This window comes from Symphalangus syndactylus, chromosome 17, assembly GCF_028878055.3.
Source record: "Symphalangus syndactylus isolate Jambi chromosome 17, NHGRI_mSymSyn1-v2.1_pri, whole genome shotgun sequence".
Classification (NCBI taxonomy): Eukaryota; Metazoa; Chordata; class Mammalia; order Primates; family Hylobatidae; genus Symphalangus; species Symphalangus syndactylus.
The window spans coordinates 73395795-73416913 of record NC_072439.2 but is presented as its reverse complement, the minus strand read 5'-3'; the positions used below and the strand labels follow the sequence as shown (position 1 = coordinate 73416913).

At 39.1% G+C, this 21119-nt stretch overlaps 1 protein-coding gene across 4 annotated transcripts in view; it reads left to right on the top strand.

The window, feature by feature from the left end:
• The window catches only part of PLD1 (phospholipase D1), a 210283-nt gene that overhangs the window by 33845 nt on the left and 155319 nt on the right, over nucleotides 1–21119 (top strand). The window contains exon 1 of one of the 4 annotated variants that reach the window (XM_063621674.1): nucleotides 4712–4852. The exons of the other annotated variants lie outside the window; for them this stretch is intronic. The gene's annotated coding sequence lies outside the window, so the exon portion shown is untranslated. Of the gene's footprint in view, nucleotides 1–4711; nucleotides 4853–21119 lie in introns of those variants that run through there. 4 annotated transcript variants of the gene reach the window in all.

The window sequence follows — 21119 nt, the reverse complement described above, 5'->3', positions numbered from 1 at the left end:
ACCTGCAAATAGAAGCCTAGAGAGAAGTGCAACTCATCATTTGGGTGGGCACCCACTGTGCCCACCTCTTGCTAGTGTGGTATGAGGGAGGGGCTCTTCATCTTACTCATCTGTGCCCATGACTACAGCTCCATAGAGTGGGGTGACAGGTACTGTGGTCCGCTGCAGCACTGGCGCAGTGCTGAGGCCCAGGAAGGAGTGTCTTCTTAGATGGCAGCGTGTGCTGAGGTTCAAGGCAGGTTTAGGTTCCTGCCTTTTCCTACTCTGAATCGATGTGATGAACTAACTAGCTAATACATGTGAAAGCACTTTGTTTACACAAATGAAGGAGTTACTGTTTTTATTATTTTAGGGTGTGGAGTCACGTGGTGGTAGAAAGAAAACGAAGTCAGAAGTCCTGGGTTTGCATCCTAGCTTTGAAAGCTGGCTCCATCTCATACTAGGGTCCCCCTTTTCCCAATGCTATTTTTAAGTGTTTTCCTGTGGCTTTCTCTTTCTCCTTTTATTTTAATTAAATTATTTATTTATTTATTTATTTTGAGATGGAGTATCTCTCTGTCGTTCAGGCTGGAGTGCAGTGGCACGGTCTCTGCTCACTGCAACGTCTGCCTCCTGGGTTCAAGCAATTGTCCCGCCTCAGCCTCCTGAGTAGCTGGGATTACAGATGTGTGCCACCACGCCCAGCTAATTTTTGTACTTTTAGTAGAGACGGGGTTTCACCATGTCGGCCAGGCTGGTCTTGAACCCCTGACCCGGGTGATCCGCCCCTCTCGGCCTCCCAAAGTGCTGGGATTACAGACGTGAGCCACCGCACTGGGCTCTTTCCCCTTTTAAATCAAATGTTCTTTACTTGTGCCGTGGGGACCTCTTTGACGTTCTAATTAAGCTAATGAATCACTCTACAGAATGTTTATTCTGTAAAATTAAACACATAAAATTAAAATGCATAGGATTACAAAGGAAACCAATTATACTGACATAAAGTTATCGGTATGCAAAGAGGTAAATATGTCATATTGTAATACATGTCCTTTATTAAAATGCGTTACTTACCAGTATCTAGTGGCAGGTCTAGTAACTACTGTAATTTTGCAATAGTGATGAGTGGAAATGATACTTTGAGATATTGCAATAACTAATGTGATATGAAAATATCTTTGATGTCTAAGAAAATATCTTTGATGACAAGTTACAGAAGGAAATGATAATTTTAGTTAGAAGTTAGTAAAAATTAAAAAACTTTTTATCAACAGCCTGAATTCTGCCTGACACCCTTAGCCTTGCCTTAAATTTCACCCTTTCTTCTTATGCTGTACATTTTCCAGGGTCGAACTCTGTGTCCCACTGTCCCCCAGCTGCAGCTGCTCCTTCAGTGTCAGTGACTCCTAAATGTGCACCTCTGCTGTCTAGGCAGAGGACTGGAGCACCTGGCCTGCATCTCCTGGGGCCTGCTGGATGTCCTCCCTGAATGGCTCAGAGGACCTCAAACTCAGCCTCCCTCAGTGAACTCCTTGGCTTGAGCATCTCCCCACCCTCCTCCTACCTCCCTGCCCTTCCTTCTTGTCCCTAACTCTGTGAATGGCATCAGCAACCATCACGTGGCTCCAGCCTTGAGCTGGCCTGACAAGGGAGCCAGTGTGCATGCTGCTGCGGGGGTTACTGCACAAGCCTCCTTGATACAGTTTATGAAAGTATAAACTTGTATGTTTTACAGCACTGGCCTGTGCTTGCCTTTACCTGGAATGTCTAAATTTCTACTCACCCAACAAGGCCTCATTCCTCTACTTACCTTTTCAACATGCATATCTGGACACTATCCGGTTTAGCATCCCTTGGTGATGCCTCTTCGCTCCATGATGTGACATAAGAGGACTCTGCCTTCCTCACAGCGTTTTCTTCTGCCGGTCCCTCAGCCTTACTGAGGTCCCTGCAGGCAGTCCCTCCAGTGTCCCCCACCCTATTTACCCCCTTTGCTTTGGCAGACTGAGTGAGTGCCCTCTGCGTGGGGACCCTTTCCCTTCCATGTCGCCTCCAGGTCTCAGTTCTGTGGCCACTTCTCTGGAAAGCCTTTATGAGGACTGTTCACAGTGCAGGCCTTATCCACTGTCTCCCCCGCCCTTGCATTTGACCAGGGCATGGCAGGGTTTAAGTGGTACGCACTCAGGAAGAAGGAGTTATTAAAGTACATGGCTAGGAGCACCGACCTGGGTTCTAATCCCAGCTCTGTCTCTAACTGTGTGGTCTTGGCAGTGTACTTACTAGCCTTTGGACGCCTCAGTTTTCTTATCTGTAAAACTGGTATAATAATAGAGTGGTAAGGTTTAAATGAGTTGGTACTTATAAAGCACTTTAGAACCAAGCTTGGCTCATTGTAAGAGCTTAAATAATAGCTATCCTTATTCATTTTAGTTAGTTTGTTTTTTGTTTTTTGAGACGGAGTCTTGCTCTGTTGCCCAGGCTAGAGTGCAATGGCACGATCTCAGCTCACTGCAAGCTCCGCCTCCCAGGTTCAAGCGATTCTCCTGCCTCAGCCTCCTGAGTAGCTGGGATTATAGGTGTGCGCCACCACGCCCGGCTAATTTTTGTATTTTTAGTAGAGACGGGGTTTAGACGGGGTTTCACCATGTTGGTCAGGCTGATCTGGAGCTCCTGACTCGTGATCCACCCGCCTTGGCCTCCCAAAGTGCTGGGCTTACATGAGCCACTGCACCTGGCCTCATTTTAGTTTTCGTAGTACAGCTTGGGCTCATTTAAAAGTCATATCCTGCTATACTCTTATTATTGTGGGGTTTTATTAAAGAATGTAGTGTAATTTGGTGCCTACGACTTAACTTTTCTTCATCTTCATTAAGGTTAATATCAGATATTCATTTTAGAAGAATTAATTTATATGTGGCAAAAGGAAATAAATTTTTACTGAAATATAAGAGAAATTCTGGGAATACAGACATACAGACCGATGGAGACACAGCCCCACCAGTAGTTTATCTAGCTGAGTTGGGGGTTTATTCATATTTCTTCCATTTCAAAGATTGTGTTGGTCTCCCAGGAGTATTTTTCGAAGCTCTTTCTGCAGAGGAGAGATCAATATTATTTATCAGAGGATTTCCTTGGGCATGCAAATCATCATATATGTTTGCAAACCAGATCCATGTAAAATAGATGGTTTTGAATCTACTTTTTTTGCATGAGCATTTTTATATCCTCTAGAAATATATCACTAATGTGGGGAAAAATTTAATCATATTTAACGACATATTGAATGTGACATTAATGTGCTCGCATAGCTGATCCTTCCCTGTTTTTCTTCCAACATCAAAATAATAACATTTCCCCTGAGGTTTGTTCAGCTCGTCCAGCCTTCGCTTGGTTTTGCCAGCAGGTGGGGTACTAGCTCCTTTTCAAGTCATCAGCCACACGTCTTGAGGCTCGTTTTCTTTTCTCCCAGAGAAAAGAAATTGTCTTGCCCCCTCATTCTAAAGTGACCCCATGAGATCCTGTTGAGCCCTGACCTGGGAGTGGGTAGAGGAGGTGGGCAAGGTGTATGTTAGATCTAAAATAGTCTCCAGGATTTTCATGGCTGAATTTGTTGAGCTAATGGCTTATATTTCATAGGTTTTGAGTAACTTGAATTTTACCAGTAATTCATGTAAATCAGTTTGGCAACAGGTGAATCAAGCTTTGCCTGGCATATTTGGTCCAATCTTATGGTTTAGGAGAAACAATAATTAAAGTTAAAAAACCTTGGTCATTATGTTAAAATAAGTCTCATTTAAACAAAATACAAATATGGCAACAAGCCATTAGAATTAAAACTGTTCTTGGAGTTGAAAACTAGGGGAAAATATGTATACTGTGAACACACTGTGTTAAAAAGCTGAGCATAGATTCTTATTCTTTCTTAAGCAATATGCTAGAACATTACTGACTCTGTTTTAAGATATAACTGCTTTAAGGAATTGATTGACTACATTTTTCTAGAATGAAACATAAATTTCTTACTTTGAAATCTTAGTGAATGGTATTAAGTTCCATTTTAAAATGCAGCTTAAAGATATACATTAAAAGACATGTCTTAGCTTATACATCTATTCTAAATGTAGGTGGTGAAACTGAATTATAAGAATGTTTTTAAGGTTTATAGACACTAAGTGAGAATTAGAAGTTAGAAGGTTCTTTGACAAAATTTCCTATTGAACTTACGTTAATCATTGGATTTGATGAGGTTTTTAAGCTTATTCAGTGTTATCTGAAAATAGTAATACTATCTACATTTGAGTCTCACAAACGATAACTTCATATGTCCCTCTTATGCAATGTGAAATTACAGTGCTATCTGTTCCATAACTGCCACACAACTTGGACAATATAAAAGTCATTTCATGTCCCTAGTGGAGGGCAGACTGTATCCCCTTGTTTAAAATAAATCAGTCACTTTAATGCAGTGTCTGAGGGGAGAGAAGGGAGTGAGAGTTCTCTTTGTTTAAGTTTGTGTTATGGTTTTCTTGGGCAGCAAGTACAAAAGTGCAGCCTGAAGCTGTAAGCTCATTCTGTATGTGGGTTTTATTTCTCACAGCAGTCCAGTGTCTATTTAACATATGGGGAGTGGTTTCAAGTTCATTACTAAAGCTTATAGGCCAAAGTGCTTTGTGGGCTTGGCTATGACTTAAGTTGCCTTGAGGGAGTCAGCCAAAACTGGGCTTGGGAACAGGAAGGCTTTGCCTGTTTATTTGGATTCTCAGGGTAGTCAATTTTGCCACCTCTTCGCTATCAGCTGCTTTGGAGATTGGTTTCATGGTAAGGATTCTTTCTTTAAGGTGATATGGAGCAACTACTTTCACAGGGGCACCAGGTTAGTAAATAACGTTTTGCACTTTCTGCTGCGTGTGTCAGATTTTCTTTCTGAGCTCGTGGTGTGATGATAGGACAGACTGGGTTGCTGCGTTCTTTTAGAAAATAATGTGTTCGTTTATCCTGCAGAGGTTTAGGGGGTTATGTTTCTCCTTATAATATATGCATTGTTTGACCATATTAAATACAATTGGAAGCCAAGAGGAAATGACATATTAATGTCTGTGTTGGATTTGCAGTCCAGAGGTCTTGTTAGTAAGTATCAGCCCTGCCGCCGCCACTTTTTTTTCTTTTTTTTTTTTGAGATAGGGTGTTGCTCTGTCACCAAGGCTGGAGTGTAGTTGAATGATCATGGCTTACTGTAGTCTCAACCTCTTGGGCTCAAGCGATCCTCCCACCTCAACCTCCTGAATAGCTGGGATTACAGGTGCATGCCACCACACCCAGCTCATTGTTTTTTTTTTGTACTTTTTTATAGAGACCAGGTTTTGCCATGTTGCCCAGGCTGGTCTCCAACTCCAGGGCTCAAGTGATTCGTCTGCCTTGTCCTCCCAAAGTGCTGGGATTACAGGCGTGAGCCACCTTGCCCAGCCGAGTTCCTTTCTTATAATTACTTTCTTTGTGTTCTCGCACTAGACCTTCTAGGTATAAATATGATTTTATACGCAGTTGATTTTATTTTTTGAAACGTTAAGTAGCGGGGTGTTGGGCCCCAGTTGGGGTTGTCCTCCCTCACCACACTGGCGCATGCTTGTCTGATGCACAGTTTTTCCTCGGGCCTACTCCTTGGAGTTACAGGGAACCAGAATATCATTTTAATTTTTCTCTTTGAAAAGTCTGGCACTTTTCTGGAATGCCTCATAAAATACCGGCATAAGAATTGATTCAGGCAGAATGTACAGGTGGATTAAGCCCAACTGAATTTTGTCTTCAGTTTTGCTGTTTTTATTCTCAAGTGATTCTTCAGAATACAAGATTACCCTAGGATTAAAGAACAGCTGTAAAAATGAAGTGTGACTTGTAAAACATAAAAGTATAGTTAATAGTAATTAAGAAATTAAGTCAGTATAATTAAGCACAGAGAAAGACATTGTCTTCCTTAATCTCGTTAATTTAAAGATCTAAAGAGCAATTCTGCCTTTGTTAATTTGCCACCAGAGCAATCTGGCATGAAATTGTTCTATAGGAGTAGTTCAGTTTGGTGTTTTAAAGTTTGCAACACTTTATGAAATATAGTTTCTCTTGCTTTCATGTTATTTTAAGGATGCTTTAGTTCAGGGTAATGTACTAGTGTTTTAAAATATGCTAATATGCTTCTGTTATTGCCATTTTATTCTCCTTTTTTTCCCCCCTGGGAAATACAGTGTATTAGAAAGGGTCTGTTCTTTCATGTTCTTCTCTGCTTAAAAAAAATTGAGGGGGAAGGGAGACAGAAATAGTACTTAAAAAAGATCTTTGAGGTGATATGCTAAACTTTAAGGATCCCTTTCCCCATCAGTGCGAAGTTGAAGTTACAATGTTATGGCTGCATGCCATTTCGGGATTACAAAATGGACTGTATTTTATACCCCCTAAGACAAAATTGTACAGCTGTGTCATTGCCCTTGCCTCTGTAGATATTTTCTTTAACAGTAAGTTTATTACGTCATTTTAGCTTTCCCAAAAGTGCAAAGATTGCTATGACTTTGCTAAGTTTTATATATATGCCATATATATGCTATTACTACACATACATGCTATTGTGCAATTATTAATTATTAAATGATATTAAATTTTAAAGAACGACTTGTCCACCTGATTGTAGCTGCCTGATGATTTTAGAGAGAAATATTAAGACATTTTACTCATTGATTACTTGTTTGTGCTTGATGGGTACAGATGAAGGTCTTTAAAAGCTTATATGAAATTCATTTGTATCTTGTAGATCTCAGTTTCTGTGTTCCCAAGTGCTTCATAGCTTTTCCTCTAGAGATGGTAACAAGGCAAAGATCACAGATTAGAAACAAAAATAATGTGGCAAAGGATTAGATAAGAGGGGAGCTCCCTAAAAACCAGATTTTAGGGTTTTCCCAGAGAATATACACATTAAAATGTTTCCTCCAAACGTGGGAGAAAAATAAAGGACTGTACAGTAGAGAGTTCAAACTCTGTCAATTTGGGATAAAGTGTCTAAGCAAACCTTAGATTATTCCTGATTCTAGGTTTGGAACACACATTGCACTCTTGTTCTCATTCTGCTGGACTGACTTAATTTTGTTATATCTGGGTCTTTTGGCTAATAAGAGATGGGCATTTGTCTCATAACATACCACCTAATTTTAAGTTGAGTTTTGTGCTAATTAATTTTTATCCAACATGCTTTCTTGTTGATATTCAAAGTGATTTAGATGTCTCACACATCTCAGATGGTTTATGAACCTAGCTATGACCCCGAAGGATGTGATGCTAATTTTCTTATAAAATGAATCTGAGTTTCAAAGCTGGAGATAAATTCTTAGGCAAACTTTTTTAACTGGAATTGGTTACGCCCCAAACGTTGAGGAAGTTGCATGGCAGTGGAAGATCAGGACTCTGAGGAAAGAATTGAAGAACTAGGAGTAGTAGTGGTATTAGAGATGAATTTTCTGACCGTTGAACCTTGGTAGATTTTCACCTGATGGAGCAGTTCCGTTCACAGCCCAGATCACTCCTTGTTCCTGTGTGATCACACATAGTCTTGATCTTTGCAGCATAGGGTCTGGGAGGTGCAGGCTTTTCATCTGCAGTTTATAGCCTTGTCAGCTTCATGTAAGGACTAAAATGAACTGTGCCACATCTGCCTTTTCCATGCTTAACCTCCTGGTTCTTGCCTCCCTCAAGAACCAGGTGCTTGTGTGCACATAGGTCTTATGGGAGATTGTGATGCCACGCACCCTGGAAATTCACTATTTTAGTAATGTCAGTAAATACTTAACTTCCCAGAGGGATTGCAAAAGTTGAGGACAGAGTATACTCCTGGAGCTGATCTGACCACAGAGCTCCCCAGTTGCCTGTTTCATTCTGAAGAACCCAATTTAAGTTTGACCCAGCATTTCTGGGGTAGTAGTACTACCCCAGTAGTAGTAATAGTCATAGCAGAAGTGGTAGAATAGTGGTAATAATAATAACAATGAACACACAAAAGGCATTTCCTAAGTACAGTCACTGTTCTAAGCCCCAGGCCCCCTGCCTTTTTTTTTGTTTTTTGTGGCAGAGTCTCACTCTGTTACCCAGGCTGGAGTGCAGTGGCACGATCACTGCTCACTGCAACCTCAAACTCTTGGTCTTAAGTCAGCCTCCCACCTTGGCTTCCCAAAATGCTGGGATTACAGGCATTAGCCTGTTCTAAGCCTTTTCTTTAATCCTCACAACACCCTTAAGTGGTTGATTTTCTTTATTATCTCCATTTTACAGTTGAGGAAACTATCCAAGAAAGTTAGATTGACCCAAGTCAGAGAAACTAGTAAGCAGCTATGACAGTGCTGTGCATCAGAAGGTGCTGTGGAGGGGGAAAAACTGAAAACATAATCCAATATTAGAAAAATATAAGAAAAAAATACAACCTAATACATATTGGATTGTATTATATCCAATATAACCCAGTATTTATTATTGAGAAACAACCATGTAGATACTGACATCTGTGCTGCTCTTCATTTAGAAGATGCTCTGTTGACCTGCTGTCAACCAGCAAGGCAAGCCATTTGTGTCCTTTCTCTGCTTGGGTTGGTAAGCTTCTGCTCTGCTTTCTCACCTATTCTGCTCATGACCAGTGGCAAGAACCTGGTGACCAATGGCAGGATATAGAGGTTGCCCATGGCCTGTAAACGAGACCAGCAGTGGCCAGGCCACATGGAGAATACCCCACTGCATTGAATACTGTCTTTTAATCACTTAAGCTACTTTTGGGATTTTAGAGACTTTTTAAGGCTAAAATAATAAAACCACTAAAGCTAGGAACTTGGACTTTTCTGATTGTTTAGTTTTAATTTGGCCTGTATGAGTGTCCTCTTTATTTCTGCCCAGTATGACTTCCTGCTAGTAATCAAAGCTCTGGTTATTTTGTCAATCTTGAAGATTTTCTTAAGTTTAGTGGATAACCAAGATTATGAGACATGTATTTTTTTAAAAGACATAAATGTGCATTTGAAAAATATTGGGCAAATAACTTCTACCCAATTTGGCTAAAATTTAAACGTGTTACAAATAAGTTTAGAACCTTTAGCAATATAGAACAAGATAACCCAGACAGATTAAGGAGCTAACTTAAAAGAAAGAAAAGAAATGAAACAATAAAAATTCTGATCTTTGAATGGGTAAGCACGTTCTCTTCCCAAAATCGATAGAGGAAATCACAAAAGGAAAAAGTCAATAGATTTAAATTTTCTAGGTAGGAGTGTAGAAGCTTTAAGTATAAAAATGTTAATTGAAGCATTATTTATTACTATGAAAAGTTGCAAATAATAAAAACATAGAGTAGCAGAAGAAAATTGCATGATGGACCATCACAATTTTATTTATGGAAAATTGTAATAGGAGGAAATAGTGATGATAGATCTTTAAGTTAAAATAATGGATATTAAACTATCTCTCCATCACACATCTGAATGGGTTTAAAATATACCTCTCTATGTGTGTGTTATGCTTACAGAGACAATAGAAAGAATGATCACCTTAAGTTAACAGGGATTTAGGGGTTATTTTGAAGGTGGGATTTCTGATGATTTATATTTTCTTATACTTTTCTACATATTGGTATTTTAAACATGATTACTTAATATTATTTAAAAAATGGAAAAACTATTCATGGAGAAAAAAATGAGAATATACCAACATATAATAGTAGAAATAGTAGACTAACATAACTCTTAATCTATTTAAGGTATTGGCTCTAAAACTGATTTTAATTTCCTCAAATTTGTATATATTTAAGGTTTTCTTAGATGAGAATTTATCATTTTTATAATAAAAATTCAAACTGATTAGAAGTAATAGGTTAGAGTTGAGGTAAAATGAATTTTTATAAAGGACAGGATCATTTTACTTTGGAGAATAATTATATTGCTGCCCTTATACATCATGTTAGGAAACATACCTTTTTGACTTTTCTGTGTCAGGCTTAAAATTTTAGTTAGGTTTTCATAGCTAATTAAATATAAGGTAGATAGTGTATTTAATAAAGGATACGGAGGAAGTTCATGTAAATACTTGAAACATCAGTTCAGGAAAGATTCTTTGAGAGATTTTCAATATGTCCAGATGTCTAGATAACACTTCTTTGGTCTAAACGCAGTTGATGATGTGATGAAAGGGACAAGTCAGCATACCAAGACAATCCTTAGAAGGGACGATTTGACTGGAATGCTGAAGACAGAAGAAAACCTTAGAGTAGCTGACTTCATTCTTCCCCTTTCTCATTTTACAGATAAAGTCACTGAAGCCCAAAATGATTGAGTCCTCAAGTCTACAAGGTCATAGTAGATTCGAATGGAGGCTTTTGGGGTCCTTTGATTCCCCCTCTGCTGCTCTTTATAATATTCTGCTCCTTTTCACACACTTTAGTAATGATGAATGAAATTTTATTTCCATTTCTCCTAGGTTGGTAAAAACTCAAAGCTAACACCATTCAGAACTTACCTAATGATGTTTGAAAAAGAGGCGGTAGGCTGATAACTGCTTCCTAGGAAGACCTACCAACTTCACCAGCATGCTCATTACTCTCATCATTGTTGTTGGAACATTTTGTTCTTGGGTACAAGCTTACTTTACACACATCTGGTTTCTATGTTTGTTCTGGAAGACGGCAGCCACATGGAGTGACTAGAGAACACTTGATACTGAGCTCTGGAAATCGTTTTGTAACAGCTTTATTGATATTGTATAATTTACAGATCATAAAGTTAAGCCCTTTAAAATATACAATTCATTGGTTTTTCGAATATCTACAGAGTTGTGTGACCATAACTATAGTCCATTTTTTAAACATTTTCATCACTCCAAAAGGAGACTTTGTACCCATCCTCCCTACCTCCCTCTTTTCCTCCCCTAGCTCTAGGCAGCTATTATTCTTTCTTTCTCTCTCTTTCTTTCTTTCTTTCTTTCTTTCTTTCTCTCTCTCTCTCTCTCTTTCTTTCTTTCTTTCTTTCTTTCTTTCTTTCTTTCTTGATTTGCCCATTTTGAACATCTCATATGAATGGAATCATACAATATGTGAGAATCCTGAAAATTTTGATTTGATTTTCAAAGACCGTGTAGACAAACATGACCTGGTTATTCTGCAGGCCCTATCTTCCCAACAGTGTCCTGAGTGTGAGATTAAGACCAAATGAACTCTGTCAGTGCTGCCAACTATTTTATTAGATTAAATGACTTGTTTTTGGCCTCTGGAGTGTCTAACTCTTTAATTTTTCAAAGTTGAAGAAAAGTACATACTCATTAATGTGAGTCTGTTGTAGGCCATGTTGCAAAATTACTGGGTTAGACCATTGCTTATTAGTTGTGACCTTGAGCAAATTACTTGACTTCTCTAAGACTCAACTTCCTTACCTTATAAAATGGGGATAATAATCGTACTTACCTTAGAGTGTTCTTGTAAGAATTAAATGAAATAATGTATATAAAAAGCTGATTATAATGCCCCATACATTCTAAGTGTTAAGTGAACATTAGTGATTATTATGTGTCATTGAAAATAAACTGTAGACCGGGCGCAGTGGCTCATGCCTGTAACCTCAGCACTTTGGGAGTCTGGGCAAGAGGATCACTTGAGCCCGGGAGTTTCAGATCACTCTGGGCAACATAGAGAAACCCCATCTCTACTAAAAACATAAATAAAATTAGCTGGATGTGGTGGCATGTGACTATGGTCCCAGCTGTTTGGGAGGCTGAGGTGGGAGGATTGCTTGAGGCCAGGAGTTCAAGGCTACAGTGAGCTTTGATCACCCATTTGAGTAATGATGAATGAAATTATATTTCCATTTCTCCTAGGTTGGTAAGAACTGAAAGCTAATGCCATTCAGCATTTACCTAATGATGTTTGAGAAAGAGGTGGTAGGCTGATTACTGCTTCCTAGGAAGACCTATCAACTTCATCAGCATGGAGACAGAGCAAGACTCTATCTCAAAAAAAAAAAAAAAGAATGAAAGAAAGAAAATAAGCTGTATAATGTTATTTTATTCTATTTTTATGACTTTATGCTATACCAAGGATTCGACTTGGCTTACAAGAATATTTGCATAACATTAAACATATACACATGCATACACCCAAGAATAAAACATTAAAATCAGGGATCAGGAATAATTGTGTTAATAGAAAGATAATATCAGAGGAAATAATAACAGTAGTAATGACAGCCAACATGTATATAGCAGGTTCTCTTTTCTTTTCTCCTTTTTTCTCCTCGTCTTGTCTCTCTCCTCCCTTCCCCTCTCCTCCTCTCCCCTCCCCTCCCCTCCCCTCCCCTCCCCTCCCCTCCTCTCGTTTTCTCCTCTTTCTCTTCTTTTCTTCTCTGTTTTAGAGCCACAGTGTTGCTCTTTTGCGCAGGCTGGAGTGCAGTGGTGTCACCAAACTTCACCGCAGCCTTGACCTCCTGGGCTCAAGCTAATCCTCCTATCTCAGCCTCTTGAGTAGCTAGGACTAGAAGTGTGAGCCACCATGCCTGGTCTATAGCATGTTTTTAATAAACCTTTCTTTCAGTGTCTTTCCGTGTGAGTTGAGGGAATAATGGCAAATCATAAATGAGCAGAGACAACCAAATGAGAGTCCCAGGTTGGGAAGGACCTTCGATGGTTTCTGGTCCACACTCACACTAGTGCATGAGACTTTGCCATAGAAGACAGTTTGGTGTGATATGGTGCTGGAACTCAGAGTGTGAGAGTGAGTTCACCATCTCACAATATGAACAGCTACTAGTTATATGTATCATAAGCACTTAACTATGAGCTAAGTTAGAATTAGAATCCAAAATGACTCCAAAACTATGTAATCAGGATGTAAAATTGCTTACTTAAGGCAACCAGTTTTCTTGTTAATAGTTCTGTTTTACAGAATGTTCTCATACATGTTAAAATGAAATTTACACTCTTGTAGCTGCCCCCTTACCCTCCCAAGTCTAGTAATATCTTCTACATGGAGAACCAAATGCCTAATCAGCCAGTCCTTCAGATATCTGAAAACAATTATCATGATCCTCACCTAACTCACTTTCTTGCTCAGACATCCAGAGATACATATATTGTTCCTTAGATTACACAGTCCGACCCACCATACCCCTTCCTCTCTCCTGGAATGGGCTTTCCACTCACGTGAGCTCCTAAGTGGTCTTCAAGATTCCTGTCCAGGGTGCTTTATCAGCGGCAACCTTCCCCAATGCCCAGATGTTGAGCAGCTCCTCCTCTGGGTCCCCGCTACACTTCTGTTCACACTCTTGAGAATTCACTGTGTCCTCCCCTGGCTTGTGAGCCCCTGAGAGAGAGCTCTGTTTAGCTTTGTGTTCCTAAACCCCATCCCAGCCCCTGACATTTAGTAGCTTCTCAATACAGTGGAAGAGGGAACTTGATCTTACTTCAAGTGGATATCTAACTATATCTGATTTTAGAGAGTTTGCAACTATAAGAAATGTTTTTGGATATAAAATGCGTAGACAAACCTTGATTAACTGAGGGCCGAAGAAGATAACCAAAAAGCCTATGGCTTCTCCTAGACCAAAAGTAGCATCATCTGGGGAATAAGACTGTGAAGCCCTTGTACTCGGTTACTGCACCATTCATTTTCACTTGGTGTCCAATATCCTGATGTAAGTAAGGTGCTCGTCTGTCGGACAAGGTTGATACCCACCACCTTTGCTCAGAGAAATGTAAATAAAATGATTGTAACATTTTACATATGGTTGAATGACAGAGTTCACAGTAAACTTAATACCAGTGTTGAATACAGTACAGTCCAAAGTTATGTTTCTGTATTAATCTGAGACCTTTGCAGTTTTCATGGAGTATGTATAGAGATTTTTTCTTAATGTGTGGATAGAGGGTTAATTTAAGAAAAAGTGTGTTAACTGGGGAAACAAAGAGGCTGGCCTGCATCTAAAGGAAAGAAAGTGGATCTTACCAAGGGTTTGTTGTGATTCATAAAAACTGGCCCACATCTTAAATGGATTAATTATAGGCCCAACTGGAACATTCTACACAGAATGAGCCCAGGTGCTGGTCATTTTATCTGGGAGTCTCAGGACTTACTACATGCCTATTCTGAGCACTAGACTTAATACTTTCCCATTCTGTAAATCCTAGGAAACACTGCTTCTTGACACCTGAGTTTGAATTTTCCAGGCTTCTCCATCCAACTTGAGTCTGCCTCCCTTGTGCGTAGTTACAGCACCAGACACCCCGGTAAAACCGTCTTCTTCTCCTTGCTTTTTGCTGGTTTTGCTCTGGTGGAGGTCTTGCCTAGGTCTGGAGGAGGAAGAGTCAGGTGTGGAATTCTGAAGTTGAGCTAGATGCCAGGGTGTGTTTTCTGAGACCAAGAAAGAGGCTCTTCTGGAGAGTGCTGGCTCCGGGAAACTCAGGGGCTGATGAAGCATCTCCTTTTTTGGAAGCTCTGCATTTTCAAAGGCCTTTTAACTGTTGGGTGGCTGGATGTATTAGAAAGTTAGTGACTTGCCATGGTCTGTAGAAGGGGATATCCAGACCCTTCTTTGCCTGACTATAAATTGTGTTCCTACCACTTGCTCTGCTCCCTCCCAAGTAGCCCTGCTGTGATGTTGGCAGGTCCAAAATTCCGAGGGCTTTCTCACAAGAATAGCTGCTAGTCCAGGCAACTGCCAGCCTATACATGTATACGTGTGTTTAAACTTAAATGAAGATGTATACATTTATTAAATTTTGTCTCTTTTGTTTAGCAAGGAACAACTCTGTGTATGTCCCTTTCCCCATATTTTTACAGTGTGATTACCAGATCAAAAAGTATAAATGCTTTTGTTGCTCTTCAAATATCCTACTAAAGTTTGCCTGAGAATGGTGTCTCCATTAACAATGCCACCAGCAAGAGGTTGCTTCAGCACAATTGTTACTAGCTTTTAATATGATCCATTACTGGTCTCATTTGGGCTGGGAACTTGGGTCTCTTGTGGAAAACTCAGGCATGTGATTCTCTCCTGCAGTTCCTCAGGTCCCCCTTAAGCTCCCATCCTAGGCTGACTCAGGCTGGTGAGTTACCCTGCCAGGTGCTCCCTTGGTAATTAACATGTGTCTCCAGGTTGCAGTGGCCTCTGGACTCCGCCTTGAGCCAGACACCTTGGGCTGCACTGCCCCAGACTTTGCTCTGCTTCCCTCTCATCCTCTGACTTTGAGCATACTCACTTCCTTCCTTTTCCGTCATTGTAAAATCCTGGGTTATTTTAGGCAGTTTATAGAAATTCTCTGAAACTAGAGGATGTCTCATGACAGTAACAGAATAAGAGCATTGAGAATTAAAAGCAATTCTTTTTATAGAACCATGGTGGTTGAATGAGGGATGTCTTGCAAACTTTCTAGAGGATAATACCTAGATGATTGATTGGCAAGAAATCCATTCTAATTATTCTAGTTATCACTAGATGAAGGCAGGGAAAGTGACAGCAGAAAGTGTGAAGAATGTATAATTGAAGGCATTAAGGAAAAGAACCCACCTACTAGATTTTAAATCACAAAAAGGATAAAACTCAATAAAAGAAAGAATTTCTACCTGTATACTGTGTCATTCTTTTAGTTCTAGGAAGTGTAGGTCTGTAAATAATGTAATTTTAAAAAATAAATGTAACTTATTTTTAAAATGGGAATAAAGAAAAAAGTCAAATATACATCTTGGCTTCTACTAAAACCTCCTTTCATTATTTGCATGACTTTTATAGGTGGAGTTATTAGGGTTCGATAACTCTATCTTGACCCTTTTGTAGCAACAATGAAATATCAGTCTTGCTTTTGCAAGCAAAATAGCAGAGCTTTTGCCTTTGGGGAAGCAAGAGAAATGACAATAACCAAAGGGACAGTAAGACTGTTCTGTTAGAACATCAGTGTTGGGTTTTTGTTAAGAAAAGAAATAAAACAGCAAGTTGCCAGACAAGCTAATTGCTAAGTAAAATGTAGATTGAATATTGGGCAAGCTGTTAAAAACATGTTTGAATAAGTAAATATTAACTAAACAATTAGCAATATATTTGATTATGCTACATGAAACAAAACGGTATATGTATAAACACAAAGCCACGTACATACACAAACATGTAAAATATCTTTAATTTTCAGAAATGGAATTCTCTAGCTTTTCTATTAGGAAACTAAAAGGTTCCCTTTTCTTCTTTTTCTCCCTTTTCTGCTCCCCGAATTTCCCTTTCTGTTCTTCTACTACTACCTACTTACCTGCTAACCATCAAGTTACTAGTATGAGGGCATAGGGATGAGAGAATGTATTCTGGAATTAAATTAGAAGAAGAAAATTCCATAGAATTTCTCTTTCAAAGAATACATGTAAAATTATCTTTCTTGAATGAAAAGGAAAAAAATTAGTATCTTCAGTAATTAGTCATACTAAAAATTAGTATCTTCAGTATCTGGATATCATCAAAATATAACTTCATTCCATTATTTGCATGACTTTTATAGGTGGAGTTATTGAGCAAAATGAACTCTCTTGTGAGAGGACAGCTACTGTCCTGCACCTCTCAGCCAAAAATGCAGGACCTTCTGCCTGAATAAGGCATACCGCTTAAAAAGGAAACCATAAACCTTACTGAAAAAAACTCATTTAAATCCAGTTTAAGCTCGTTTGTTAGCTTTAGTGTTGTATATGTGCTAAAAAAAAAAAATTGTGTTAATCTTTAAATGGAAAAAGTGACCTTGACAAGAAGCAACTGCTGGATTGTGAAGGAAGGTGGTAATATCATAACATGTTTAGTTTTATCAGTCCACAGGGCAGCTCTACTCTGCCTGATGAGTGATTCAGTATTTGCCAAAGACTTAATGTATTTTTATTTGCTACATGATACGTGCTTCTAAAGACAGGTTTGGAAATTTCAGAGAGAAGTAGAATGATAGATACACTCCCTATAGATTGAGTTATTGCTTCTGTCACCAGTTCTCTGGGGATCTTCATAGGTCCTGACTTCCAAATATCCACATGTCACTATCCAGGAGAAGGAAGGTCCTGATAGAGCCATAGCCAGCTGGTTTTGTTCTCTCTGGGCACAATGTTTCTGTCATGTTTTCCTTCTTGGACATTCTTTCGTCCTATCATGAAGGAAGTGTTTTACTTTGCAGCTAGTCTAAACCAGTGTCTCGGAAGCTGATATGCATATGGCCCACTTGGATGTCTTGTTAAAATGCAGATTCTGTTTCCAGAGTGTGGCCAAGGTTTTGCATTTCCAACAAGCTCCTGGGTGATACCTATGAGGCTGGTCCATGGACCACACTCTCAGTAGCAAGGATCTCTAGGTTTTAATTGTCAACAGTCCCAGAGAGACAGATGGTGGGGAAAGGTGAGCAATAAAACAGAGATTAAATGGAGGAGCAACATTTGTTCATTGATCACTATGATTACTTTGGCCAGTGTCCAGTTAAGTTCAGGTAGGCGGCAGTGCACATTGATTAAGAACTGGGCCCTGCGGTCATCTTTCTGCCACCCACCAGCTGAGTCACGTGAGCACATGACCAATCCCTCTAAACCTCAATTTCTGAAGTTATGACATGCAAATAACAAGAAAATTTACACTATAGGGTTATTGTGATGATTAAGTAATATAATGTACATACTTAATAAGTGCTTGCTAACTATTAGCTATTAGTAGTAATAATCCAGGAAGCATTTATTGAACACTTACCACATGCCTGGCATGTTAAGGTAGGGATGGAGAGATTAAAAGCCAGCTCTTTAATTTCAGAGGAGATTGAATTGGTTTATTTGAGAGTCCCCAGAGTTGAGCTAAGATCTAAAACTTTTGACTCCAGGGCCAGTGCCCTTTCTGTCCACATGCTCATTGGATATTTCTTATATTGGGTAGCTGTACAGAAACAAAGCTGGTTTCAGACCAGCTTTAATTAAGTAAAAGCCATGTGCTGAATCAGTGAGTTGAACATGTTCTGACTTTTAAGACCAAGTGATTTACATTTATTTCCTGTGTTTGAGTGAGGTATCTCTGAGGATGGAAATTAAAGGGCAGGTTTTCATTTTGTTTTGTTTCATTTCTTTATCAGCTGAAACTTTTTCTTGGGCAACTAGAACCGAATGATATCAAAGGCAGGTATAATCAGTTTTTATTCTGGTGGATCAAATTCTGAGGATATACTTGCCTTCTACTTTTCCATCTATCTTTCTGAAAGTGAAATCCGGAAAGTGATTTCAAAAGGACTCTGTTTTTACATGAGCTAACTTGTTTTTCTAATAGAGACTAAAAATTTTGCACCCTGTGTCTTTTCCAACAATTGCCCAGCATGAGTGCGTGTGTGCCTTTGAGGAGCTGGGTATTCCTGCTTTGTGTCCATCTTTTGTACATTTTTTTGGAACCCTGTCTTAAAAAGGAAATGATCAGTGACCCAGAATTTCTCTTTTCTTTATCTAATTGTTTTTTCTAGTTATTGAGCCTTCCATACTTTTTCTGAACTTACAATAGTTTTCTTTGTGACACATACTTTTGTAGTTTTTTAAAGACGATAATAGTTCCCAGTATGATTTCTGTGTTTGTGAAAACATAATTATCTCACTGAGCAGAGTCTTCAGAAGGAAACAGTGGAATTAAAGTAATATTCAATATAGACGTTGGTAGATTGCTTTCTTTAAGTGTTTTGACAATGTCTTTTCCCCTTTTCTTTTCAGTATAAGCAATTTGTCTATTTTTGTTATAAGAATTGTAAAAATGGTTTTTGCCTCTGGTTTTTCTGCCATGGGATCAGGGAAAATTACCTGCCCTTTCTTTGAATATTGATTGATTTTTACAACTCAGGTTATTATTCCTATGCCATTGCTGATTTTAAAAAAATCTTTATTGGGATATAATTTATAAACCATGAAATTCACCCATTGAAAGTGAACAATTCCAGGTTTTTAGTATATTGACGGAATTGTCTTTGCAGATTTTTGCTAGCACCTTGTTCCCTTCTCTTTCTACTGTGTGTGCTTAAGTTCCTCTGTATTAACATTTCTTTAATGAATTTTGCCACTATTTATAGTTTTGGGCAGATGTAAGTACCATAACAATGACTTTTTAGCAGCTACTAACTTAAGGCACATCCTAATTACATCGTATGTTTTTATTCACTTTATATTAATGCCATTTTAATGGTGAATCAATAATCTGTCAACTATGCCTATGCATTCTTAAGCCTGGCATGTTCTTCATTACCACTTCCATCCTTTCTTCCCCCTGAACCTCACTGTCGACACACATACAGTTTAGCTTGTTTACCTTAAATATTGCATTGTTTCTTAAATGTGACAGACAGAATTTTGGTGGTCCAATTAAGGCATTACTTTACACAGCTGAAACTCATCTGGAAATCATTGTTCCCTGTAGCAACTTTATAGAGAGCTGGTTTTCTCTTTAGCAGAATATAAATTTGTGATAGAATACCATAGTTTAGCTGGGTAATTAAAAATAATCAAGTAAAAATGATGTTACTTATCCTACGAAATCATATTTGGGGCAGCCCAAACTTATTTTTACTGAAGACTTTTTAGCTCTAGGACCGTAGCATCAAGACCACTCTGGGGGAAGGGAGTGGAAAGATAAAGTCTAAATGCCTTAACATCACCTGCCTTGTACTCTATGTCCAGGTTCACTGCACCTTTTTCATTTCTTCAAACATGTCATGGTTATGGAATTAAAATATAGTGGTCAGATGGGAGAGAGATTTAGAACCTGGCTGGATTTATTAATTGATTGGATATAGAGAGTTAGGAAAGAGGATTGCTAAGGATGAGTTCCAGGATTCTGGTTTATGCAGCTGGGTAGATGATGTTTCCAATTTTCTTCAAGAAGAAAACATAGGAAGAGCGAGTGTTTTGTGGTTAGAAGATGATGAATTCTGCTTTGAGCATATTGAGATGCTCTATGGGATCACCCAATGGGGAAGTTCCTAGGCAGTTGGGTAGATAGGTCTGAAGATCAGGACAAGGATTGCAGTTGCAAACAGTTACTGAGAGCCCAGTAGATGCTAGTGATGGGCAATACAGAGATGGCCTCTCTCTTCAGGGAGCTCCCAGTCTTTTAGGGGAGACAGAAGCCAAGAGGAAAGAAATGTATTCAATAGTGGTATCCCTGAGTAAAGGAAACATCAGCATGTATTTTAACCATTAGAGTGGATGAGATCACCTTGAGAAGAGTGAGAAAGAATAATCCTGGGACGCTGAATAATATTAGCATGTAAATTTTGAGCACAAGAAGAACAGCATCAAAGAAGACTTCATCTCAGTTGGCAGAGAGGGAGGAGGAAAACTAGAGGAGTGTGAGAACATGTAAGCTGAGGAAAGAGACCCTCAAGAAGGATGCAGTCAAGGGCTGTGCAGCAGAAAGATTAAGTGAGATAAGAATGAGGAAGTGTCCTTCAGATTCTGGAATATGCAGGTGGTTATGAACTTTGGAGAGAGCTGTTTGGTGGAGTGTACAAATGGAGGCCAGTGGCAGCAAGTTAAAGAAGAAGGAGGGATGAACTAGAAGGAGCAAGTAGACAACTTTCTTAGGAAGTTGACTTTGAAAAGGGGGTGAGAGACATAGCTGGAAAGCCCCATAAATACCAGTCTATGTAGTTGAGTGTTTTTTCTCCAGCTGTGTTTAGAAGCCTTGGGGTAAGTGCCAAGAAGGCAGATAGTTGGTGTGGTCCAGGATTGAATTTTTCCAGATGACTGCAAAAGAAAGACGCACAAGCAGAGATTTTTGGGCAAACCAAGAGTTAGAGATGGACTGCATGCTCTCAGCTGGATGAACAGGGTGTGAGGTCTAGAAGGAGCTGGTGGCGAGTTAACACCTTGTTGGAGATGCAGTGGTAGCTAAGTCTCAAGGATTACCTTGGATAAAAGTTACCTGCACAGCTGTCTCACCAGATAGGATGGAGATTTCCTGGTTTTAATAAGGAGCAAGTCACAAGGCAAATCTCTGGTCATTTTGTCATAAGCCCTACATTTGAGATGTTTTGCCACTTGGAAGAAGGATGTAATATCACTAATATTTATGTTCATCCATCACACTGGAGAAAAATGGAAGTGTTATCTCTATTGTTCTGGT